We start from the raw sequence: 18029 nt of genomic DNA on the forward strand, positions 1-18029 counted from the left end.
GGCACATTTATGGCCTTACATGTTCACTAGTAAGCCTCAAAATGATCTTACCAGTGAACTCGTGGGCGTTTTGTGGCTTACATGTTCACGAGTAAGCGTCAAAATGATCTTACTAGTGAACTAGTGGCCGTTTTGCGGCTTACATGTCAACAAGTAAGCCTCAAAATGATCTTACTAATGAACTAGTGGGCGTTTTGTGGCTTACATGTTCACTAGTAAGCGTCAAAATGACCTTACTAGTGAATTAGTGAGCGTTTTGTGGCTTACATGTCAACGAGTAAGCCTCAAAATGATCTTACTAGTGAACTAGTGGGCACATTTATGGCCTTACATGTTCACTAGTAAGCGTCAAAATGATCTTACTAGTGAACTAGTGGGCGTTTTGCGGCTTGCATGTCAACTAGTAAGCCACAAAATGATCTTAAGAGTGAACTAGTGGGCATTTTGCGGCTTACATGTCAACAAGTAAGCCTCAAAATTATCTTACTAGTGAACTAGTGGGCGTTTTGTGGCTTACATGTTAACTAGTAAGCGTCAAAATGATCTTACTAGTGAACAAGTGGGCGTTTTGTGGCTTACATCTTCACTAGTAAGCCTCAAAATGATCTTACTAGAGAACTAGTGGGCATTTTGTGGCTTACATGTCAACTAGTAAGCCTCAAAATGATCTTACTAGTGAACTAGTGGGCACGTTTATGGCCTTACATGTCAACTAGTAAGCGTGAAAATGATCTTACTCGTGAACTAGTGGGCGTTTTGCGGCTTATATGTCAACTAGTAAGCCTCAAAATGATCTTACTAGTGAACTAGTGGGGATTTTGTGGCTTACATGTCAACTAGTAAGCCTCAGAATGATCTTACCAGTGAACTAGTGGGCACATTTATGGCCTTACATGTTCACTAGTAAGCCTCAAAATGATCTTACCAGTGAACTCGTGGGCGTTTTGTGGCTTACATGTTCACGAGTAAGCGTCAAAATGATCTTACTAGTGAACTAGTGGCCGTTTTGCGGCTTACATGTCAACAAGTAAGCCTCAAAATGATCTTACCAGTGAACTAGTGGGGGTTTTGCGGCTTATATGTCAACTAGTAAGCCTCAAAATGATCTTACCAGTGAACTAGTGGGCACATTTATGGCCTTACATGTTCACTAGTAAGCCTCAAAAGTATCTTACCAGTGAACTAGTGGGCGTTTTGTGGCTTACATGTTCACGAGTAAGCGTCAAAATGATCTTACTAGTGAACTAGTCGGCGTTTTGCGGCTTACATGTCAACAAGTAAACCTCAAAATGATCTTACTAGTGAACTAGTGGCCGTTTTGTGGCTTACATGTTCAATAGTAAGCCTCAAAATGATCTTACTAGTGAACTAGTGGCCGTTTTGTGGCTTACATGTTCACGAGTAAGGGTCAAAATGACCTTACTAGTGAACTAATGAGCGTTTTGTGGCTTACATGTTCACTAGTAAGCCTCAAAATGATCTTACGAGTGAGCTAAGGGGCGTTTTGTGGCTTACATGTCAACTAGTAAGCCTCAAAATGATCTTACTAGTGAACTAGTGGGTTCTTTTGTGGATGACATGTTCACTAGTAAGCGTCACAATGACCTTACTTATGAACTAGTGAGCGTTTTGTGGCTTACATGTTCAATAGTAAGCGTCAAAATGATCTTACTAGTGAACTAGTGGGCGTTTTGTGGCTTACATGTTCACTAGTAAGACTCAAAATGATCTTACTAGTGAACTAGTGGGCGTTTTGTGGCTTACATGTCAACTAGTAAGCCTCAAAATGATCTTACTCGTGAACTAGTGGGCACATTTATGGCCTTACATGTTCACTAGTAAGCCTCAAAACGATCTTACCAGTGAACTAGTGGGGGTTTTGCGGCTTATATGTCAACTAGTAAGCCTCAAAATGATCTTACTAGTGAACTAGTGGGGATTTTGTGGCTTACATGTCAACTAGTAAGCCTCAGAATGATCTTACCAGTGAACTAGTGGGCACATTTATGGCCTTACATGTTCACTAGTAAGCCTCAAAATGATCTTACCAGTGAACTCGTGGGCGTTTTGTGGCTTACATGTTCACGAGTAAGCGTCAAAATGATCTTACTAGTGAACTAGTGGCCGTTTTGCGGCTTACATGTCAACAAGTAAGCCTCAAAATGATCTTACCAGTGAACTAGTGGGGGTTTTGCGGCTTATATGTCAACTAGTAAGCCTCAAAATGATCTTACCAGTGAACTAGTGGGCACATTTATGGCCTTACATGTTCACTAGTAAGCCTCAAAATGATCTTACCAGTGAACTCGTGGGCGTTTTGTGGCTTACATGTTCACGAGTAAGCGTCAAAATGATCTTACTAGTGAACTAGTGGCCGTTTTGCGGCTTACATGTCAACAAGTAAGCCTCAAAATGATCTTACTAATGAACTAGTGGGCGTTTTGTGGCTTACATGTTCACTAGTAAGCGTCAAAATGACCTTACTAGTGAATTAGTGAGCGTTTTGTGGCTTACATGTCAACGAGTAAGCCTCAAAATGATCTTACTAGTGAACTAGTGGGCACATTTATGGCCTTACATGTTCACTAGTAAGCGTCAAAATGATCTTACTAGTGAACTAGTGGGCGTTTTGCGGCTTGCATGTCAACTAGTAAGCCACAAAATGATCTTAAGAGTGAACTAGTGGGCATTTTGCGGCTTACATGTCAACAAGTAAGCCTCAAAATTATCTTACTAGTGAACTAGTGGGCGTTTTGTGGCTTACATGTTAACTAGTAAGCGTCAAAATGATCTTACTAGTGAACAAGTGGGCGTTTTGTGGCTTACATCTTCACTAGTAAGCCTCAAAATGATCTTACTAGAGAACTAGTGGGCATTTTGTGGCTTACATGTCAACTAGTAAGCCTCAAAATGATCTTACTAGTGAACTAGTGGGCACGTTTATGGCCTTACATGTCAACTAGTAAGCGTGAAAATGATCTTACTCGTGAACTAGTGGGCGTTTTGCGGCTTATATGTCAACTAGTAAGCCTCAAAATGATCTTACTAGTGAACTAGTGGGGATTTTGTGGCTTACATGTCAACTAGTAAGCCTCAGAATGATCTTACCAGTGAACTAGTGGGCACATTTATGGCCTTACATGTTCACTAGTAAGCCTCAAAATGATCTTACCAGTGAACTCGTGGGCGTTTTGTGGCTTACATGTTCACGAGTAAGCGTCAAAATGATCTTACTAGTGAACTAGTGGCCGTTTTGCGGCTTACATGTCAACAAGTAAGCCTCAAAATGATCTTACCAGTGAACTAGTGGGGGTTTTGCGGCTTATATGTCAACTAGTAAGCCTCAAAATGATCTTACCAGTGAACTAGTGGGCACATTTATGGCCTTACATGTTCACTAGTAAGCCTCAAAATGATCTTACCAGTGAACTCGTGGGCGTTTTGTGGCTTACATGTTCACGAGTAAGCGTCAAAATGATCTTACTAGTGAACTAGTGGCCGTTTTGCGGCTTACATGTCAACAAGTAAGCCTCAAAATGATCTTACTAATGAACTAGTGGGCGTTTTGTGGCTTACATGTTCACTAGTAAGCGTCAAAATGACCTTACTAGTGAATTAGTGAGCGTTTTGTGGCTTACATGTCAACGAGTAAGCCTCAAAATGATCTTACTAGTGAACTAGTGGGAACATTTATGGCCTTACATGTTCACTAGTAAGCGTCAAAATGATCTTACTAGTGAACTAGTGGGCGTTTTGCGGCTTGCATGTCAACTAGTAAGCCACAAAATGATCTTAAGAGTGAACTAGTGGGCATTTTGCGGCTTACATGTCAACAAGTAAGCCTCAAAATTATCTTACTAGTGAACTAGTGGGCGTTTTGTGGCTTACATGTTAACTAGTAAGCGTCAAAATGATCTTACTAGTGAACAAGTGGGCGTTTTGTGGCTTACATCTTCACTAGTAAGCCTCAAAATGATCTTACTAGAGAACTAGTGGGCATTTTGTGGCTTACATGTCAACTAGTAAGCCTCAAAATGATCTTACTAGTGAACTAGTGGGCACGTTTATGGCCTTACATGTCAACTAGTAAGCGTGAAAATGATCTTACTCGTGAACTAGTGGGCGTTTTGCGGCTTACATGTCAACTAGTAAGCCTCAAAATGATCTTAATAGTGAACTAGTGGGTTCTTTTGTGGCTTACGTGTTCACTAGTAAGCGTCACAATGACCTTACTTGTGAACTAGTGAGCGTTTTGTGGCTTACATGTTCACTAGTAAGCGTCAAAATGATCTTACTAGTGAACAAGTGGGCGTTTTGTGGCTTACATGTTCACTAGTAAGCCTCAAAATGATCTTACTAGTGAACTAGTGGGCGTTTTGTGGCTTATATGTCAAATAGTAAGCCTCAATATGATCTTACTAGTGAACTAGTGGGCATATTTATGGCCTTCCGTGTTCACTAGTAAGCGTCAAAATGATCTTACTAGTAAACTAGTGGGCGTTTTGTGGCTTACATCTTCACTTGTAAGCCTCAAAATGATCTTACTATTGAACTAGTGGGCGTTTTGTGGCTTACATGTCAACTAGTTAGCCTCAAAATGATCTTACTAGTGAACTAGTGGGGATTTTGTGGCTTACATGTCAACTAGTAAGCCTCAGAATGATCTTACCAGTGAACTAGTGGGCACATTTATGGCCTTACATGTTCACTAGTAAGCCTCAAAATGATCTTACCAGTGAACTCGTGGGCGTTTTGTGGCTTACATGTTCACGAGTAAGCGTCAAAATGATCTTACTAGTGAACTAGTGGCCGTTTTGCGGCTTACATGTCAACAAGTAAGCCTCAAAATGATCTTACCAGTGAACTAGTGGGGGTTTTGCGGCTTATATGTCAACTAGTAAGCCTCAAAATGATCTTACCAGTGAACTAGTGGGCACATTTATGGCCTTACATGTTCACTAGTAAGCCTCAAAATGATCTTACCAGTGAACTCGTGGGCGTTTTGTGGCTTACATGTTCACGAGTAAGCGTCAAAATGATCTTACTAGTGAACTAGTGGCCGTTTTGCGGCTTACATGTCAACAAGTAAGCCTCAAAATGATCTTACTAATGAACTAGTGGGCGTTTTGTGGCTTACATGTTCACTAGTAAGCGTCAAAATGACCTTACTAGTGAATTAGTGAGCGTTTTGTGGCTTACATGTCAACGAGTAAGCCTCAAAATGATCTTACTAGTGAACTAGTGGGCACATTTATGGCCTTACATGTTCACTAGTAAGCGTCAAAATGATCTTACTAGTGAACTAGTGGGCGTTTTGCGGCTTGCATGTCAACTAGTAAGCCACAAAATGATCTTAAGAGTGAACTAGTGGGCATTTTGCGGCTTACATGTCAACAAGTAAGCCTCAAAATTATCTTACTAGTGAACTAGTGGGCGTTTTGTGGCTTACATGTTAACTAGTAAGCGTCAAAATGATCTTACTAGTGAACAAGTGGGCGTTTTGTGGCTTACATCTTCACTAGTAAGCCTCAAAATGATCTTACTAGAGAACTAGTGGGCATTTTGTGGCTTACATGTCAACTAGTAAGCCTCAAAATGATCTTACTAGTGAACTAGTGGGCACGTTTATGGCCTTACATGTCAACTAGTAAGCGTGAAAATGATCTTACTCGTGAACTAGTGGGCGTTTTGCGGCTTACATGTCAACTAGTAAGCCTCAAAATGATCTTAATAGTGAACTAGTGGGTTCTTTTGTGGCTTACGTGTTCACTAGTAAGCGTCACAATGACCTTACTTGTGAACTAGTGAGCGTTTTGTGGCTTACATGTTCACTAGTAAGCGTCAAAATGATCTTACTAGTGAACAAGTGGGCGTTTTGTGGCTTACATGTTCACTAGTAAGCCTCAAAATGATCTTACTAGTGAACTAGTGGGCGTTTTGTGGCTTATATGTCAAATAGTAAGCCTCAATATGATCTTACTAGTGAACTAGTGGGCATATTTATGGCCTTCCGTGTTCACTAGTAAGCGTCAAAATGATCTTACTAGTAAACTAGTGGGCGTTTTGTGGCTTACATCTTCACTTGTAAGCCTCAAAATGATCTTACTATTGAACTAGTGGGCGTTTTGTGGCTTACATGTCAACTAGTTAGCCTCAAAATGATCTTACTAGTGAACTAGTGGGCACATTTATGGCCTTACATGTTCACTAGTAAGCCTCAAAATGATCTTACCAGTAAACTAGTGGGCGTTTTGCGGCTTACATGTCAACTAGTAAGCCTCAAAATGATCTTACTAGTGAACTAGTGGGGATTTTGTGGCTTACATGTCAACTAGTAAGCCCCAAAATGATCTTACGAGTGAACTAGTGGGCACATTTATGGCCTTACATGTTCACTTGTAAGCCTCAAAATGATCTTACTAGGATAGTAGTGGGCGTTTTGTGGCTTACATCTTCACGAGTAAGCGTGAAAATGATCTTACTAGTGAACTAGTGGGTGTTTTGCGGCTTGCATGTCAACTAGTAAGCCTCAAAATTATCTTACGAGTGAACTAGTGGGAGTTTTGCGGCTTACATGTCAACAAGGAAGCCTCAAAATTATCTTACTAATGAACTAGTGGGCGTTTTGTGGCTTACATGTTCACTAGTAAGCGTCAAAATGACCTTACTTGTGAATTAGTGAGCGTTATGTGGCTTACATGTCAACTAGTAAGCCTCAAAATGATCTTACTAGTGAACTAGTGGGCGTTTTGTGGCTTACATCTTCACTCGTAAGCCTCAAAATGATCTTACCAGTGAACTAGTGGGCGTTTGTGGCTTACATGTCAACTAGTAAGCCTCAAAATGATCTTACTAGTGAACTAGTGGGCACATTTATGGCCTTACATGTTCACTAGTAAGCCTCAAAATGATCTTACCAGTGAACTAGTGGTCGTTTTGCGGCTTACATGTCAACTAGTAAGCCTCAAAATGATCTTACTAGTGAACTAGTGGGGATTTTGTGGCTTACATGTCAACTAGTAAGCCTCAAAATGACCTTACTAGTGAACTAGTGGGCGTTTTGTGGCTTACATGTTCACTAGTAAGCCTCAAAATGATCTTACTAGTGAACTAGTGGGCGTTTTGTGACTTACATGTCAAATAGTAAGCCTCAATATGATCTTACTAGTGAACTAGTGGGCACATTTATGGCCTTACGTGTTCACTAGTAAGCGTCAAAATGATCTTACTAGTAAACGAGTGGGCGTTTTGTGGCTTACATCTTCACTTGTAAGCCTCAAAATGATCTTACCAGTGAACTAGTGGCCGTTTTGTGGCTTACATGTTCACGAGTAAGCGTCAAAATGATCTTACTAGTGAACTAGTGGGCGTTTTGCGGCTTACATGTCAACAAGTAAGCCTCATAATGATCTTACTAATGAACTAGTGGGCGTTTTGCGGCTTACATGTCAACTAGTAAGCCTCACAATGATCTTACTAGTGAACTAGTGGGCATTTTGTGGCTTACATCTTCACTCGTAAGCCTCAAAATGATCTTACCAGTGAACTAGTGGGCGTTTGTGGCTTACATGTCAACTAGTAAGCCTCAAAATGATCTTACTAGTGAACTAGTGGGCGTTTTGTGGCTTAAATGTTCACTAGTAAGCCTCAAAATGATCTTACCAGTGAACTAGTGGCCGTTTTGTGGCTTACATGTTCACGAATAAGCGTCAAAATGATCTTACTAGTGAACTAGTGGGCGTTTTGCGGCTTACATGTCAACAAGTAAGCCTCATAATGATCTTACTAATGAACTAGTGGGCGTTTTGCGGCTTACATGTCAACTAGTAAGCCTCACAATGATCTTACTAGTGAACTAGTGGGCATTTTGTGGCTTACATCTTCACTCGTAAGCCTCAAAATGATCTTACCAGTGAACTAGTGGGCGTTTGTGGCTTACATGTCAACTAGTAAGCCTCAAAATGATCTTACTAGTGAACTAGTGGGCGTTTTGTGGCTTAAATGTTCACTAGTAAGCCTCAAAATGATCTTACCAGTGAACTAGTGGCCGTTTTGTGGCTTACATGTTCACGAGTAAGCGTCAAAATGATCTTACTAGTGAACTAGTGGGCGTTTTGCGGCTTACATGTCAACAAGTAAGCCTCAAAATGATCTTCCTAATGAACTAGTGGGCGTTTTGTGGCTTACATGTTCACTAGTAAGCGTCAAAATGACCTTACTAGTGAACTAGTGGGCGTTTTGTGGCTTACATGTTCACGAGTAAGCGTCAAAATGATCTTACTAGTGAACTAGTGGGCGTTTTGCGGCTTACATGTCAACAAGTAAGCCTCAAAATGATCTTCCTAATGAACTAGTGGGCACATTTATGGCCTTACATGTTCACTAGTAAGCCTCAAAATGATCTTACCAGTAAACTAGTGGGCGTTTTGCGGCTTACATGTCAACTAGTAAGCCTCACAATGATCTTACTAGTGAACTAGTGGGCATTTTGTGGCTTACATGTCAACTACTAAGCCTCAAAATGATCTTACTAGTGAACTAGTGGGCACATTTATGGCCTTACATGTTCACTAGTAAGCCTCAAAATGATCTTACTAGTGAACTAGTGAGCGTTTTGTGGCTTACATGTTCACTAGTAAGTGTCAAAATGACCTTACTAGTGGACTAGTGAGTGTTATGTGGCTTACATGTTCACTAGTAGGCGTCAAAATGATCTTACTAGTGAACTAGTGGGCACATTTATGGCCTTACATGTTCACTAGTAAGCCTCAAAATGATCTTACTAGTGAACTAGTGGGCGTTCTGTGGCTTACATGTTCACGGGTAAGCGTCAAAATGACCTTACTAGTGAACTAGTGACAATTTGTGGCTTACATGTTCACGAGTAAGCGTCAAAATGACCTTACTAGTGAACTAGTGGGCGTTTTGTGGCTTACATGTTCACTAGTAAGCCTCAAAATGATCTTACTAGTGAACTAGTGGGCGTTTTGTGACTTACATGTTAAATAGTAAGCCTCAATATGATCTTACTAGTGAACTAGTGGGCACATTTATGGCCTTACGTGTTCACTAGTAAGCGTCAAAATGATCTTACTAGTAAACGAGTGGGCGTTTTGTGGCTTACATCTTCACTTGTAAGCCTCAAAATGATCTTACTAGTGAACTAGTGGGCGTTTTGTGGCTTACATGTCAACTAGTTAGCCTCAAAATGATCTTACCAGTGAACTAGTGGGCGTTTTGCGGCTTACATGTCAACTAGTAAGCCTCAAAATGATCTTACTAGTGAACTAGTGGGGATTTTGTGGCTTACATGTCAACTAGTAAGCCCCAAAATGATCTTACGAGTGAACTAGTGGGAACATTGATGGCCGTACATGTTCACTTGTAAGCCTCAAAATGATCTTACTAGTATACTAGTGGGCGTTTTGTGGCTTACATGTTCACGAGTAAGCGTCAAAATGATCTTACTAGTGAACTAGTGGGTGTTTTGCCGCTTGCATGTCAACTAGTAAGCCTCAAAATGATCTTACGAGTGAACTAGTGGGAGTTTTGCGGCTTACATGTCAACAAGTAAACCTCAAAATGATCTTACTAATGAAGTAGTGGGCGTTTTGTGGCTTACATGTTCACTAGTAAGCATCAAAATGATCTTACGAGTGAACTAGTGGGCGTTTTGCGGCTTACATGTCAACAAGTAAGCCTCATAATGATCTTACTAATGAACTAGTGGGCGTTTTGCGGCTTACATGTCAACTAGTAAGCCTCACAATGATCTTACTAGTGAACTAGTGGGCATTTTGTGGCTTACATCTTCACTCGTAAGCCTCAAAATGATCTTACCAGTGAACTAGTGGGCGTTTGTGGCTTACATGTCAACTAGTAAGCCTCAAAATGATCTTACTAGTGAACTAGTGAGCGTTTTGTGGCTTACATGTTCACTAGTAAGTGTCAAAATGACCTTACTAGTGAACTAGTGAGTGTTTTGTGGCTTACATGTTCACTAGTAGGCGTCAAAATGATCTTACTAGTGAACTAGTGGGCACATTTATGGCCTTACATGTTCACTAGTAAGCCTCAAAATGATCTTACTAGTGAACTAGTGGGCGTTCTGTGGCTTACATGTTCACGGGTAAGCGTCAAAATGACCTTACTAGTGAACTAGTGACAATTTGTGGCTTACATGTTCACGAGTAAGCGTCAAAATGACCTTACTAGTGAACTAGTGGGCGTTTTGTGGCTTAAATGTTCACTAGTAAGCCTCAAAATGATCTTACCAGTGAACTAGTGGGCGTTTTGTGACTTACATGTCAAATAGTAAGCCTCAATATGATCTTACTAGTGAACTAGTGGGCACATTTATGGCCTTACGTGTTCACTAGTAAGCGTCAAAATGATCTTACTAGTAAACGAGTGGGCGTTTTGTGGCTTACATCTTCACTTGTAAGCCTCAAAATGATCTTACTAGTGAACTAGTGGGCGTTTTGTGGCTTACATGTCAACTAGTTAGCCTCAAAATGATCTTACCAGTGAACTAGTGGGCGTTTTGCGGCTTACATGTCAACTAGTAAGCCTCAAAATGATCTTACTAGTGAACTAGTGGGGATTTTGTGGCTTACATGTCAACTAGTAAGCCCCAAAATGATCTTACGAGTGAACTAGTGGGAACATTGATGGCCGTACATGTTCACTTGTAAGCCTCAAAATGATCTTACTAGTATACTAGTAGGCGTTTTGTGGCTTACATGTTCACGAGTAAGCGTCAAAATGATCTTACTAGTGAACTAGTGGGTGTTTTGCCGCTTGCATGTCAACTAGTAAGCCTCAAAATGATCTTACGAGTGAACTAGTGGGAGTTTTGCGGCTTACATGTCAACAGGTAAACCTCAAAATGATCTTACTAATGAACTAGTGGGCGTTTTGTGGCTTACATGTTCACTAGTAAGCGTCAAAATGACCTTACTAGTGAATTAGTGAGCGTTTTGTGGCTTACATGTCAACTAGTAAGCCTCAAAATGATCTTACTAGTGAACTAGTGGGCGTTTTGTGGCTTACATCTTCACTCGTAAGCCTCAAAATGATCTTACTAGTGAACTAGTGGGCGTTTGTGGCTTACATGTCAACTAGTAAGCCTCAAAATGATCTTACTAGTGAACTAGTGGGCACATTTATGGCCTTACATGTTCACTAGTAAGCCTCAAAATGATCTTACCAGTGAACTAGTGGGCGTTTTGTGGCTTACATGTTAACTAGTAAGCGTCAAAATGACCTTACTAGTGAACTAGTGACAATTTGTGGCTTACATGTTCACGAGTAAGCGTCAAAATTACCTTACTAGTGAACTAGTGGGCGTTTTGTGGCTTACATGTTCACTAGTAAGCCTCAAAATGATCTTACTAGTGAACTAGTGGGCGTTTTGTGGCTTACATGTTCACTAGTAAGCCTCAAAATGATCTTACTAGTGAACTAGTGGGCGTTTTGTGACTTACATGTCAAATAGTAAGCCTCAATATGATCTTACTAGTGAACTAGTGGGCACATTTATGGCCTTACGTGTTCACTAGTAAGCGTCAAAATGATCTTACTAGTAAACGAGTGGGCGTTTTGTGGCTTACATCTTCACTTGTAAGCCTCAAAATGATCTTACTAGTGAACTAGTGGGCGTTTTGTGGCTTACATGTCAACTAGTTAGCCTCAAAATGATCTTACTAGTGAACTAGTGGGGATTTTGTGGCTTACATGTCAACTAGTAAGCCTCAGAATGATCTTACCAGTGAACTAGTGGGCACATTTATGGCCTTACATGTTCACTAGTAAGCCTCAAAATGATCTTACCAGTGAACTCGTGGGCGTTTTGTGGCTTACATGTTCACGAGTAAGCGTCAAAATGATCTTACTAGTGAACTAGTGGCCGTTTTGCGGCTTACATGTCAACAAGTAAGCCTCAAAATGATCTTACCAGTGAACTAGTGGGGGTTTTGCGGCTTATATGTCAACTAGTAAGCCTCAAAATGATCTTACCAGTGAACTAGTGGGCACATTTATGGCCTTACATGTTCACTAGTAAGCCTCAAAATGATCTTACCAGTGAACTCGTGGGCGTTTTGTGGCTTACATGTTCACGAGTAAGCGTCAAAATGATCTTACTAGTGAACTAGTGGCCGTTTTGCGGCTTACATGTCAACAAGTAAGCCTCAAAATGATCTTACTAATGAACTAGTGGGCGTTTTGTGGCTTACATGTTCACTAGTAAGCGTCAAAATGACCTTACTAGTGAATTAGTGAGCGTTTTGTGGCTTACATGTCAACGAGTAAGCCTCAAAATGATCTTACTAGTGAACTAGTGGGCACATTTATGGCCTTACATGTTCACTAGTAAGCGTCAAAATGATCTTACTAGTGAACTAGTGGGCGTTTTGCGGCTTGCATGTCAACTAGTAAGCCACAAAATGATCTTAAGAGTGAACTAGTGGGCATTTTGCGGCTTACATGTCAACAAGTAAGCCTCAAAATTATCTTACTAGTGAACTAGTGGGCGTTTTGTGGCTTACATGTTAACTAGTAAGCGGCAAAATGATCTTACTAGTGAACAAGTGGGCGTTTTGTGGCTTACATCTTCACTAGTAAGCCTCAAAATGATCTTACTAGAGAACTAGTGGGCATTTTGTGGCTTACATGTCAACTACTAAGCCTCAAAATGATCTTACTAGTGAACTAGTGGGCACGTTTATGGCCTTACATGTCAACTAGTAAGCGTGAAAATGATCTTACTCGTGAACTAGTGGGCGTTTTGCGGCTTACATGTCAACTAGTAAGCCTCAAAATGATCTTAATAGTGAACTAGTGGGTTCTTTTGTGGCTTACGTGTTCACTAGTAAGCGTCACAATGACCTTACTTGTGAACTAGTGAGCGTTTTGTGGCTTACATGTTCACTAGTAAGCGTCAAAATGATCTTACTAGTGAACAAGTGGGCGTTTTGTGGCTTACATGTTCACTAGTAAGCCTCAAAATGATCTTACTAGTGAACTAGTGGGCGTTTTGTGGCTTATATGTCAAATAGTAAGCCTCAATATGATCTTACTAGTGAACTAGTGGGCATATTTATGGCCTTCCGTGTTCACTAGTAAGCGTCAAAATGATCTTACTAGTAAACTAGTGGGCGTTTTGTGGCTTACATCTTCACTTGTAAGCCTCAAAATGATCTTACTATTGAACTAGTGGGCGTTTTGTGGCTTACATGTCAACTAGTTAGCCTCAAAATGATCTTACTAGTGAACTAGTGGGCACATTTATGGCCTTACATGTTCACTAGTGAGCCTCAAAATGATCTTACCAGTAAACTAGTGGGCGTTTTGCGGCTTACATGTCATCTAGTAAGCCTCAAAATGATCTTACTAGTGAACTAGTGGGGATTTTGTGGCTTACATGTCAACTAGTAAGCCCCAAAATGATCTTACGAGTGAACTAGTGGGCACATTTATGGCCTTACATGTTCACTTGTAAGCCTCAAAATGATCTTACTAGGATAGTAGTGGGCGTTTTGTCGCTTACATCTTCACGAGTAAGCGTGAAAATGATCTTACTAGTGAACTAGTGGGTGTTTTGCGGCTTGCATGTCAACTAGTAAGCCTCAAAATTATCTTACGAGTGAACTAGTGGGAGTTTTGCGGCTTACATGTCAACAAGGAAGCCTCAAAATTATCTTACTAATGAACTAGTGGGCGTTTTGTGGCTTACATGTTCACTAGTAAGCGTCAAAATGACCTTACTAGTGAATTAGTGAGCGTTATGTGGCTTACATGTCAACTAGTAAGCCTCAAAATGATCTTACTAGTGAACTAGTGGGCGTTTTGTGGCTTACATCTTCACTCGTAAGCCTCAAAATGATCTTACCAGTGAACTAGTGGGCGTTTGTGGCTTACATGTCAACTAGTAAGCCTCAAAATGATCTTACTAGTGAACTAGTGGGCACATTTATGGCCTTACATGTTCACTAGTAAGCCTCAAAATGATCTTACCAGTGAACTAGTGGTCGTTTTGCGGCTTACATGTCAACTAGTAAGCCTCAAAATGATCTTACTAGTGAACTAGTGGGGATTTTGTGGCTTACATGTCAACTAGTAAGCCTCAAAATGATCTTACTAGTGAACTAGTGGGCGTTTTGTGGCTTAAATGTTCACTAGTAAGCCTCAAAATGATCTTACCAGTGAACTAGTGGCCGTTTTGTGGCTTACATGTTCACGAGTAAGCGTCAAAATGATCTTACTAGTGAACTAGTGGGCGTTTTGCGGCTTACATGTCAACAAGTAAGCCTCAAAATGATCTTCCTAATGAACTAGTGGGCGTTTTGTGGCTTACATGTTCACTAGTAAGCGTCAAAATGACCTTACTAGTGAACTAGTGGGCGTTTTGTGGCTTACATGTTCACGAGTAAGCGTCAAAATGATCTTACTAGTGAACTAGTGGGCGTTTTGCGGCTTACATGTCAACAAGTAAGCCTCAAAATGATCTTCCTAATGAACTAGTGGGCACATTTATGGCCTTACATGTTCACTAGTAAGCCTCAAAATGATCTTACCAGTAAACTAGTGGGCGTTTTGCGGCTTACATGTCAACTAGTAAGCCTCACAATGATCTTACTAGTGAACTAGTGGGCATTTTGTGGCTTACATGTCAACTACTAAGCCTCAAAATGATCTTATTAGTGAACTAGTGGGCACATTTATGGCCTTACATGTTCACTAGTAAGCCTCAAAATGATCTTACTAGTGAACTAGTGAGCGTTTTGTGGCTTACATGTTCACTAGTAAGTGTCAAAATGACCTTACTAGTGAACTAGTGAGTGTTATGTGGCTTACATGTTCACTAGTAGGCGTCAAAATGATCTTACTAGTGAACTAGTGGGCACATTTATGGCCTTACATGTTCACTAGTAAGCCTCAAAATGATCTTACTAGTGAACTAGTGGGCGTTCTGTGGCTTACATGTTCACGGGTAAGCGTCAAAATGACCTTACTAGTGAACTAGTGACAATTTGTGGCTTACATGTTCACGAGTAAGCGTCAAAATGACCTTACTAGTGAACTAGTGGGCGTTTTGTGGCTTACATGTTCACTAGTAAGCCTCAAAATGATCTTACTAGTGAACTAGTGGGCGTTTTGTGACTTACATGTTAAATAGTAAGCCTCAATATGATCTTACTAGTGAACTAGTGGGCACATTTATGGCCTTACGTGTTCACTAGTAAGCGTCAAAATGATCTTACTAGTAAACGAGTGGGCGTTTTGTGGCTTACATCTTCACTTGTAAGCCTCAAAATGATCTTACTAGTGAACTAGTGGGCGTTTTGTGGCTTACATGTCAACTAGTTAGCCTCAAAATGATCTTACCAGTGAACTAGTGGGCGTTTTGCGGCTTACATGTCAACTAGTAAGCCTCAAAATGATCTTACTAGTGAACTAGTGGGGATTTTGTGGCTTACATGTCAACTAGTAAGCCCCAAAATGATCTTACGAGTGAACTAGTGGGAACATTGATGGCCGTACATGTTCACTTGTAAGCCTCAAAATGATCTTACTAGTATACTAGTGGGCGTTTTGTGGCTTACATGTTCACGAGTAAGCGTCAAAATGATCTTACTAGTGAACTAGTGGGTGTTTTGCCGCTTGCATGTCAACTAGTAAGCCTCAAAATGATCTTACGAGTGAACTAGTGGGAGTTTTGCGGCTTACATGTCAACAAGTAAACCTCAAAATGATCTTACTAATGAAGTAGTGGGCGTTTTGTGGCTTACATGTTCACTAGTAAGCATCAAAATGATCTTACGAGTGAACTAGTGGGCGTTTTGCGGCTTACATGTCAACAAGTAAGCCTCATAATGATCTTACTAATGAACTAGTGGGCGTTTTGCGGCTTACATGTCAACTAGTAAGCCTCACAATGATCTTACTAGTGAACTAGTGGGCATTTTGTGGCTTACATGTCAACTACTAAGCCTCAAAATGATCTTACTAGTGAACTAGTGGGCACATTTATGGCCTTACATGTTCACTAGTAAGCCTCAAAATGATCTTACTAGTGAACTAGTGAGCGTTTTGTGGCTTACATGTTCACTAGTAAGTGTCAAAATGACCTTACTAGTGAACTAGTGAGTGTTTTGTGGCTTACATGTTCACTAGTAGGCGTCAAAATGATCTTACTAGTGAACTAGTGGGCACATTTATGGCCTTACATGTTCACTAGTAAGCCTCAAAATGATCTTACTAGTGAACTAGTGGGCGTTCTGTGGCTTACATGTTCACGGGTAAGCGTCAAAATGACCTTACTAGTGAACTAGTGACAATTTGTGGCTTACATGTTCACGAGTAAGCGTCAAAATGACCTTACTAGTGAACTAGTGGGCGTTTTGTGGCTTACATGTTCACTAGTAAGCCTCAAAATGATCTTACTAGTGAACTAGTGGGCGTTTTGTGACTTACATGTCAAATAGTAAGCCTCAATATGATCTTACTAGTGAACTAGTGGGCACATTTATGGCCTTACGTGTTCACTAGTAAGCGTCAAAATGATCTTACTAGTAAACGAGTGGGCGTTTTGTGGCTTACATCTTCACTTGTAAGCCTCAAAATGATCTTACTAGTGAACTAGTGGGCGTTTTGTGGCTTACATGTCAACTAGTTAGCCTCAAAATGATCTTACCAGTGAACTAGTGGGCGTTTTGCGGCTTACATGTCAACTAGTAAGCCTCAAAATGATCTTACTAGTGAACTAGTGGGGATTTTGTGGCTTACATGTCAACTAGTAAGCCCCAAAATGATCTTACGAGTGAACTAGTGGGAACATTGATGGCCGTACATGTTCACTTGTAAGCCTCAAAATGATCTTACTAGTATACTAGTAGGCGTTTTGTGGCTTACATGTTCACGAGTAAGCGTCAAAATGATCTTACTAGTGAACTAGTGGGTGTTTTGCCGCTTGCATGTCAACTAGTAAGCCTCAAAATGATCTTACGAGTGAACTAGTGGGAGTTTTGCGGCTTACATGTCAACAGGTAAACCTCAAAATGATCTTACTAATGAACTAGTGGGCGTTTTGTGGCTTACATGTTCACTAGTAAGCGTCAAAATGACCTTACTAGTGAATTAGTGAGCGTTTTGTGGCTTACATGTCAACTAGTAAGCCTCAAAATGATCTTACTAGTGAACTAGTGGGCGTTTTGTGGCTTACATCTTCACTCGTAAGCCTCAAAATGATCTTACTAGTGAACTAGTGGGCGTTTGTGGCTTACATGTCAACTAGTAAGCCTCAAAATGATCTTACTAGTGAACTAGTGGGCACATTTATGGCCTTACATGTTCACTAGTAAGCCTCAAAATGATCTTACCAGTGAACTAGTGGGCGTTTTGTGGCTTACATGTTAACTAGTAAGCGTCAAAATGACCTTACTAGTGAACTAGTGACAATTTGTGGCTTACATGTTCACGAGTAAGCGTCAAAATTACCTTACTAGTGAACTAGTGGGCGTTTTGTGGCTTACATGTTCACTAGTAAGCCTCAAAATGATCTTACTAGTGAACTAGTGGGCGTTTTGTGGCTTACATGTTCACTAGTAAGCCTCAAAATGATCTTACTAGTGAACTAGTGGGCGTTTTGTGACTTACATGTCAAATAGTAAGCCTCAATATGATCTTACTAGTGAACTAGTGGGCACATTTATGGCCTTACGTGTTCACTAGTAAGCGTCAAAATGATCTTACTAGTAAACGAGTGGGCGTTTTGTGGCTTACATCTTCACTTGTAAGCCTCAAAATGATCTTACTAGTGAACTAGTGGGCGTTTTGTGGCTTACATGTCAACTAGTTAGCCTCAAAATGATCTTACCAGTGAACTAGTGGGCGTTTTTCGGCTTATATGTCAACTAGTAAGCCTCAAAATGATCTTACCAGTGAACTAGTGGGCACATTTATGGCCTTACATGTTCACTAGTAAGCCTCAAAATGATCTTACCAGTGAACTCGTGGGCGTTTTGTGG

This window comes from Hippocampus zosterae, chromosome 11 (genome assembly GCF_025434085.1).
Source record: "Hippocampus zosterae strain Florida chromosome 11, ASM2543408v3, whole genome shotgun sequence".
In the NCBI taxonomy this organism is placed as follows: domain Eukaryota; kingdom Metazoa; phylum Chordata; class Actinopteri; order Syngnathiformes; family Syngnathidae; genus Hippocampus; species Hippocampus zosterae.